This window comes from Microcebus murinus, chromosome 2 (assembly GCF_040939455.1).
Source record: "Microcebus murinus isolate Inina chromosome 2, M.murinus_Inina_mat1.0, whole genome shotgun sequence".
Lineage (NCBI taxonomy): Eukaryota > Metazoa > Chordata > Mammalia > Primates > Cheirogaleidae > Microcebus > Microcebus murinus.
Window position 1 is genome coordinate 17,879,869 of NC_134105.1, and position 8,456 is coordinate 17,888,324.

At 50.6% G+C, this 8,456-nt stretch overlaps 1 long non-coding RNA gene across 1 annotated transcript; it reads left to right on the forward strand.

Annotated features, from left to right (window-relative positions):
- The first annotated feature begins 6,013 nt into the window (after positions 1–6,013).
- Positions 6,014–7,861, forward strand: LOC142862450 (uncharacterized). Its single transcript, XR_012913538.1, has 2 exons — positions 6,014–6,316; positions 7,491–7,861. It is a non-coding gene; the product is annotated as an uncharacterized LOC142862450 (long non-coding RNA).
- Positions 7,862–8,456: the final 595 nt, after the last annotated feature.

The window sequence follows — 8,456 nt, forward strand, 5'->3', positions numbered from 1 at the left end:
AACAAGAGTGAGACCCCATCTCTACTAAAAATACAAAAAATTAGCCAGGCATGGTGATGCGAGCCTATAGTCCCAGCTACTTGGGAGGCTGAGGCAGGAGGATCGCTTGAGCCCAGGAGTTTAAGGTTGCTATGAGCTAGGCTGACGCTGTCTCAAAAACAACAACAACAGCAACAAAAGAAAAGTGCAGTGACTTCCTCAAAACTATATAGGAAGCAGAAGTGGATTCAAATCTAGAACTGCTGGCTTCAAGAGCCCATTCTCGTTCTAGAAACTCCCACTGTAATAAAACAGGCAGGCAAAGGTAAGCCAAGCACACAGGTGGTGTGGACCCACTGCCAAGGGAGGGGTTTGGGCGGAAAGTGTGACTAGAGGTTGGAGATGTGAGGATGCTTGTTACTGAGCTGCTCCCAGAACGTTGTCTGAGGTCTGAGGTTATTCTGGGGCCAAGTGTTTTTATGGGTGGGAGCTGGGATCATAGAGAGTAGCAACTTTTGCTGTCACCTTGCTCATGTAGGTACACGAGCATGGGGAGCAGGAACTCTGCCCTCAGGAGCCGTGCTGTGGCCTGCCTCCTGCTTCCCACTTCAGGGAGAACAAGAGCACGAGTGGCGTTTACCCAGGTGTCAGGAGTTACCTCATACCTCCCTGGCCTGAAGACTCCACGGCAGGCAGACGTCTGAAAACATCTATTAATAGTTCTTGGTAGGGAGCTCAGAGCCCTCTAACCTGACCCAACAATTGTTTGATTTTTTTTTTTTAAAGTTTCTCCAGTGAAATTGTGTACTGTTAATGATAAGGCTCTGACTTCCCCTCATCATCTCCAGCCTAGCATGACATTTGGAGACCTTCATTCTGAGTCCTGCCCTTCTTAAGTTCCAGAAACCATCATGCTTTTTCCTAAATTCCCGCCTCTCCTTCGAATGGGAACATCCTCCCTTGCCTTTTCTGCTTGGGAACATCCCACTGGATCCTTTGAGAACCAGTTCAAATGTACCCTCCCCCATGGAATCATCTATTGTTCGCCCCACTCTTCCCAAGCAGAATCATACTCCACTCCACCTGCTAAAAGCCCTGCTGCCATTACAGCATTTCTTATTCAATTTGGTGATTATTACAGTATAAGTCTCCCCCCTGGACTATGAACTCATCAAGGGAAGGGACCCTTAACTCATTCATCTTGCTTAACATAGTAGGTGTCAATAAATTCATGAAAAGAGTGAATGAATCCTAGCACTCTGGGAGGCCGAGGAGGGCGGATTGCTCGAGCTCAGGAGTTCGAAACCAGCCTGAGCAAGAGTGAGACACCCGTCTCTACTATAAATAGAAAGAAATTAATTGGCCAACTAATATATACATATATAGAAAAAATTAGCCAGGCATGGTGGCGCATGTCTGTAGTTCCAGCTACTTGGGAGGCTGAGGCAAGAGGATTGCTTGAGCCCAGGAGTTTGAGGTTGCTTGAGCTAGGCTGCCACCATGGCACTCACTCTAGCCTGGGCAACAAAGTGAGACTCTGTCTCAAAAAAAAAAAGAGTGAATGAGGCTGGGCGCGGTGGTTCATGCCTATGATCCTAGCACACTGGGAGGCTGAGGCCAGCGGATCTTTTGAGCTGAGGAGTTAGAGACCAGCATGAGTAAGAGTGAGACCCCCATCTCTACTAAAAAAATAGAAATGAATTAGTTGGACAACTAAAAATATATAGAAAAATTAGCCAGGCATGGTGGTGCACGCTTGTAGTCCCAGCTATTCAGGAGGCTGAGGCAGAAGGATTGCTTGAGGCCAGGAGTTTGAGGTTGCTGTGAGCTAGGCTGACGCCATGGCACTCTAGCCCGGGCAAAAGAATGAGACTCTGTCTCAGAAAAAAAACGAGTGAATGAGCAAAATAGTGAATGGATGGATGAAGATTTACCTTGGAGTCCCCTATGGCTGTGATCCCCAACCCCCAGGCCTTGGGCCACTACTGGTCTGTACCAGTACTGGTCTGTGGCCTGTTAGGAACCTGGCCGGGCCACATCGCAGGTGAGCAGTGGGCAAGCCAGCGAAGCTTCATCTGTATTTACAGCCACCCACCATGGGTCTCATCACCGCCTGAGCTCTACCTCCTGTCAGATCAGCAGCGGCATTAGATTCTCCTAGGAAAGAGGGATCTAGGTTGCCGGCTCCCTCATGAGAATCTAATGCCTGATGATTTGAGGTGGAGCTGAGGTGGTGATGCTAGTGCTGAGGAGCAGCTGCAAATATAATAAATGCAACGTGCTCAAATTATCCTGAAACCATCCCCCTCCCCTGCCCTCATCCGTGGAAAAAATGTTTCCTGTGAAACCGGTCCCTGGTGCCAAAAAGGTTGGGGACTGTTGAATCCCAGCCCTCTCTCAGTGAAGATGAAAGATTTAGGGCAGATCACACTATAACATGTGCTGCAACTCTCTTCCCCTCCCTCCACCTCTGTTACATTCCATTCCATCATTGAATGAGTACATATTGAACACCTGCCCTACGTGAGACTGTGCTAAGCCCTGGGGACAGTCATCAAAGCCGGGGTGAAAGTGGAATGGGGTAGTGGTATAGGTGCTTTGCATGCCTAGACCATGCCTAGACCTGCATCATTCTTGTTCGGCAGGTTTCAACACAAACATTTCCTCAGTGTCTTTCCTGACCACTGACCTAGAAGGTGTCCTCCCCACATTTCTCTCTTCTCACAGTACCCTCTGACTTCCTCATGCCATTTACTGCAATCGATTTGTCTTCTCCCATTCGAACATCAGCTCCACGAGGGCAGGGACTTTTTGTTCACTGCTGTATCCCCAGTGCCAAGATCAGTACCTGGCACACAGCAGGCACTTAATAAACGTATTATGCTATAGTACATATCTCCTTAGGATCTTTCACTTACCGATTATTCACTGTGCCAAATAAACCTATCCACTGAGTTCTTAATTTCTACTGTAGTATTTTTTTTTTAGTTCTAGACTTTCCATTTGGTTCTTTTCTATAATTTCCAGTTCTCCATCTTTTATGTCTTTGAATACTTCAGGTACAGTTCTGTGGATGTTTGACCATTCATTACCTGGATCTTTGGTGTAACTTTCTATGATCTGTTGGCTTCACTTGTTTTTGTGGTTGTGTTATCTTCAGTTTCGGTGAGGGCTGGGCTGATGTTTCCTGTACACTCTTATTCCTCAAGGTGTAACCCTTCGTGGTCCCAACCCAGTGGGGGAGTGTGTCAAGGCTCCCCTTTCTTACAGGGTTTGGAACCACAGTTTTTCTCCCCCGGCCCCATTTGTAGAAAGTGGTACTCTTTCTACAAATTTGTAGAAAGGGCTGGGCTGATGTTTCCTGTACACTCTTATTCCTCAAGGTGTAACCCTTCGTGGTCCCAAAGCCCAGTGGGGGAGTGTGTCAAGGCCCCCCTTTCTTACAGGGTTTGGAACCACAGTTTTTCTCCCCCGGCCCCATTTGTAGAAAGTGGTACTCAGTTTCTCAGCTATCTCTTCTGCAAGGGACAAAAGCAGCCTAAGGGAAGGGCTTACCTCTTTCAGCCCCTTAATTCTTTTCTGCGCAGGTAACTCTTCAATACTGACTCTGTTGTTGCCTCATAATAAATATTTACTGAATGAATGGACACAGGCCCTTGAGGTTCGGAGGCAGGTTAGGCTCATTTACATTGTGCTAAGTGCGCTCATTCTCTGTGCCCTGTTCTGTGCTGTGCTGACTAAGAGGTGATAAGACCTAGTCCCAACCATCAAGGGACCAGGCCCTCCTCTTGGCAGACACAATCTTTAGAACAGAGATCAACAGAAGGGGCTCTTGGAACATTGAGGAAAAACTCCCCCTCTTGGAGGGAGTTTCCCAGGAGAAGTGGAACGTTTCCCCTTCTGAGCTAAGAGGAATAAGCAGGAGTTTGCCAGGTACAATACCTGGAGAAGGGCTTTCCCTGCAGAGCAAATGCATGTGCTGTCAAAGATTCAGGGGGCAGCTGGGGAGATGCCAGTTAGATATGGCTGAGGGCTAAGATGTGGTGTGGATAGGGGTGGGGAGGGATGTTAGGGAACCCAAGACAGGAGGCTGGGGAGGAAGGTAGAGGCCTTGGTGGTCACACTAAGGAGTTTGGTCTTGATCCCTGGAGAGTTGTAGGGGGTGTGGACTGAGATTTCCCATCTTGCTAGTTAAGGTTCAGAAGTCAGGTTTGGCAAAGGTGGTTAAGTGGGACATGCAAGTCGGGAGATCTTGGTTCTACCCCCAGCTCTGCTACTCACCTGCCCTTCTTTGGGCCCTCAGTTTTCCCATCTGTAAAATGGGGGTTTCCCAGCGCTCTTTAAGCTTTGTGGCCAGGATCCTATCTATTCAGATGTTATCCAGACAGAATGTAACTGCTCAGAGGGCAGGAGAGGAGAAGGCTTGAAGCCCCTACTTCCTTCCTCAGGCAGGTACTGACAGACTCCAGATGTCCTTTCATGGCCCAAGTCCTGATGACCCTTAAGAGTCCTTCCAGCACCCTCAGAACCCCCCAACACACACACACACACACACACACACACACACACACACACACACACCAGCTCAGTTTCACAACATAGCAGAGTGTCAGGAAGTGAAAATGAAGCTTTTGGGGTTTGCAAGAAAATGTTTATGAGTCTGGCATTTAGTATACTCACACTCATCTCCAGCACAGAGAAACTATAGCACACTGCCCTAGGGCTTAGCCCACCCGCCTGCTTCTTTGCAATAGGGGAGAAGATTGCCCAGTGTGAAGAAACCAATTTTTGGTTTCATCAATCTTTTGGTTTCAATTGGTTTCAATTTTCAGCAATCTTGAACTTCAACATGTCTCCTGTTTCCTGGGCCAGTGCCGTTCTGGCACCTGCCACCTTCCTAGCTCTCATGAACTTCCAGGATCACCCACCCCCACAGGTACACCAAAGACTGCTCAGAACTTGGGTGAACTTGAGTCACCAACCAGGAGAGACCTCCAAGTGAAGGAGCAGAGGGGGTAGGAGTGATGGGTGGTTGAGGGCTCCTTCCTCTTCCCTCTCTACCACTTGCCTCCTCCCTTTCCACTTTCTTCCTCTTGTCAGTCTTCTTCTTCTTCTTTTTTTTTTTTTTTTGAGACAGTCTCACTCTGTTGCCCAGGCTAGAGTGCTGTGGCATCAGCCTAGCTCACAGCAACTTCAAATTCCTGGGCTCAAGCAATCCTGCCTCAGCCTTCCAAGTAACTGGGACTACAGGCATGCGCCACCATGCCCAGCTAATTTTTTCTATATATTTTTAGTTGGCCAATTAATTTCTATTTATAGTAGAGACGGGGTCTCACTCTTGCTCAGGCTGGTCTCAAACTCCTGACCTTGAGCGATCTGCCCACCTCGGCCTCCCTGAGTGCTAGGATTACAGGCATGAGCCACCACGCCCGGCCCTCTCTTATCAGTCTTGACCTCAGTTCTTTCCCTTTGAGCTGGCCTCAGCCAGGGGCTAGAGGCCGTATGGGTCAACTTAGGTCTTTCCTGGGCTTGTAATACAAGGCCCAAAACCACGACTGCAGTCCCAGCTACTTGGGAGGCTGAGACACGAGGATTGCCTGAGCCCAGGAGTTTGAGGTTGCTGTGAGCTACGATGATGCCACTGCACTCTAGCCCAGGCAACAGAGTGGGACCCTGTCTCAAAAATAAATAAATAAATACTCTCTAAAACCTTCATTCAGAACCTACAATCCATCTACAACCTTATCTTGAATCCTAAATCTATCCCAATCTTTCTCCTTCAGCTTCTGTCCAGCTGCCCCAATCTTCTTTAACAACAACAAACCCATTTATAGAATATTTACTATGCATTCTTTTTAAATGGGTTATTATTATATTTAATCCTCCAGCAGCTCTTTTGGGAAAGGCTCAGAGAGCTGTAGTTTCTGGCCCAGGGTCTCGAGGTGGTGAGAAAACTCCGCCCAGAATTACCCAAACCCTAAGCCTGCAGTGGCCCTCGGTTTGCCTACTGCCCACGCCCATGCCGATGCTGTTTTGGCCTGTTCCCTCTCCAGAACTCATCGCCTTAGAAACTGGGGCCTGCTGTCATTAACCCGGAGACCTGTAGAAAGGAAGCAGCGCCCTCCCCCACCCTGGAGGCCCTCCCTCCTCTCTCTCCCCTACCCCGCCTCCCCGACCCCAGGTTCAAAAGCAGCTGACAGAGGACTGCACACAGCCCTGGCTCATCACTCATCACACTCATCGCCAAAGCTGCTACCAACAAAGCCACCAAGATCGTCCCAGGATGAAGGGCTTCCTCTTCCTCTTCCTCACCATCAGCCTCCTGCTTATGATTCAGGTAAGAGCAGTCTCTCAGAGCCCCTGGCACCACCACCAGGACCCCAAACATTTGAGGCATAGCAGGGAGGAAACACAGGCTCCCAGAGACCCAGACTTCTCCCCGGGGGAGTAGAGGCAGAAAGGCCCCAATAGGGGAACCAGGGATGCAGGGGACCCGGCTGCTCAGCTTTCCAGCCCTTCTGGCTGGGGCTTGATTTCTTGAGGGCTGCCCCTGATAGAAGCCTGAATCCACAGCTGGGAGCACTTACAGGGTGCTAGGTACACCAAGGCGCCCAAGGGGTGCTGTGGGATAATAGGGAATTAGGAGTCTTGGGAAGACAGCTCTGAGTGAGAATGGCACAGACCCACAGGGAGCCTGCAGAGATGGTCCTGGAGGCTCAGGAGATGCCCAAGTGGAGCCAGCTCTGGTTCTGGAGGTGGTGGGCTCCCTTCCCTCCCCACTAGTCGCCCACTGAGAGACGTCTGGATACTTGGAAATCCAGAACTCTCCCACTGCAGAAACAGCTGGAGTCTCAAAACCAACTGCTGTTGCAGGAGGCAGTTTCAGTAGCACCCCATGTGCCCAGGGACACTAGTCAGTGTGGGAGACAGGGGCCATCAAGTTCCTGATCAAGAACAGCTTGCTCAAGCATCAAGAACAGCTTGATCATCATCAAAAACAGCTTAATCTCCATCCAGGGCAGCTTTAGTTACAGCTTGATCAAGCATTAAGGACAGCTTGATCACCATCTGGCCATTTCCCTTCCCCCCACCCACACTTGGTCAAGTGCTGTTCACTCAGCCCCAGCTCATGTGAGCCCCACAGCTGCAATGAACTTCTCCCGATTCAGAAGATGAGGAAACTGAGCTCGGAGCCCAAGCCCCTTGCTGGGCTAGTAAGATCAAGGGCTCAGGCTCCCCTGTCTCCCTGTATGCTGGCTGGAAGGGCTGGTGGCCCAGGAGAGGAAAGGAAAGGTTCTGGGGGGGGATGGCCCAGGGACCACCTTTGTCCCTCTCCTTGTCAAGGCAGGAATCAGCCAAGCATCCCGACAGGACCTTGTGGTGTAAGTCATGGTTATATGGGACAGAACTGAAGGCTGTTTTATGGAGTTGGGGCAGGGGACTGTGTCTTTAAATAACAAAAAAGAGATTCAAATGTGTTCCCTGAACGTCCCCTGCTTCTCCTCTTGCAGATACAACCTGTAGTCACAACAAATGGGACCAGCAGTAGTGATTCCAGCAATCGTGGTACCAGCAGTGGGAACGAGGTCCTGGTGTTCCGTGACATGGGCGGAGGCAGCTTCCTTTTCTTCTTGACCAACACCCTGATACACCTCTTCCACCTCAGCTGAGGTGATGTGCCCCAGCCCCCCCGAAACAGCTGCCACAGTCACTAGCAAGAGAATCCCTCCTGATCCTTGGGAGAGTCTGATGCCAGAGATCACCAGGCCGTAGAAATTGACAGGCAGGGCTGTGGGAGCAATGGCCAAACCGGGGCAATATTGATGGGGCAGGGCAGGCACCCCCCAGCCGGGGGTCAATAAAGTTATCCTCATACTTGGAATGGTGTCCTGTGTGTGGTCACTGGACATTGCTGGGGCCCAACAGCCAGGTATGCAGCAGCATCAAGGAGCTTCCCAGGCCCTGCCAGCAGGGAAGGTGACACTAGGGAGCCCACAGCCCAATGCTGAGGAGCCAGGCCCAGAACCTGGCATCCTTACCAACCCCTTCAGGTGCATTTCCTTCAGTTGGCCCTGGGTGTTTGGAAACAATGGTCCCAGAGATTCCCACTGCCCAGCCCCCAGACCTTGGACATCCCAGGACCAGAGAGCCCCTACTCCAGTACTGGGTGTCCCCAGAATGACAGATCCAGGGAGATCCTCAGTCCCAAGAATACACCCCCTTATTCTCTGGGTCCCCAGAAACCTCCCCCCACAAGCAACAGGTGGCTGGAGAAGGATGACAGGGCAGCTGTCTACTCCCCACCCGCTACCCACGGGCTGGGAAGGCAGTAAGGACAAACAGCTGCTCTAACCATTCCTAACTCTCCTGGGCTTGGGTGTGGAGTTGGGAGCTGCAGGGAGGGAAGGGCGCCCCAGAGCAGCCCCCAAGGGCCCCTCCCATCTCAGCCTCTTCCTTGAGGACCTTGGGGGACAGAG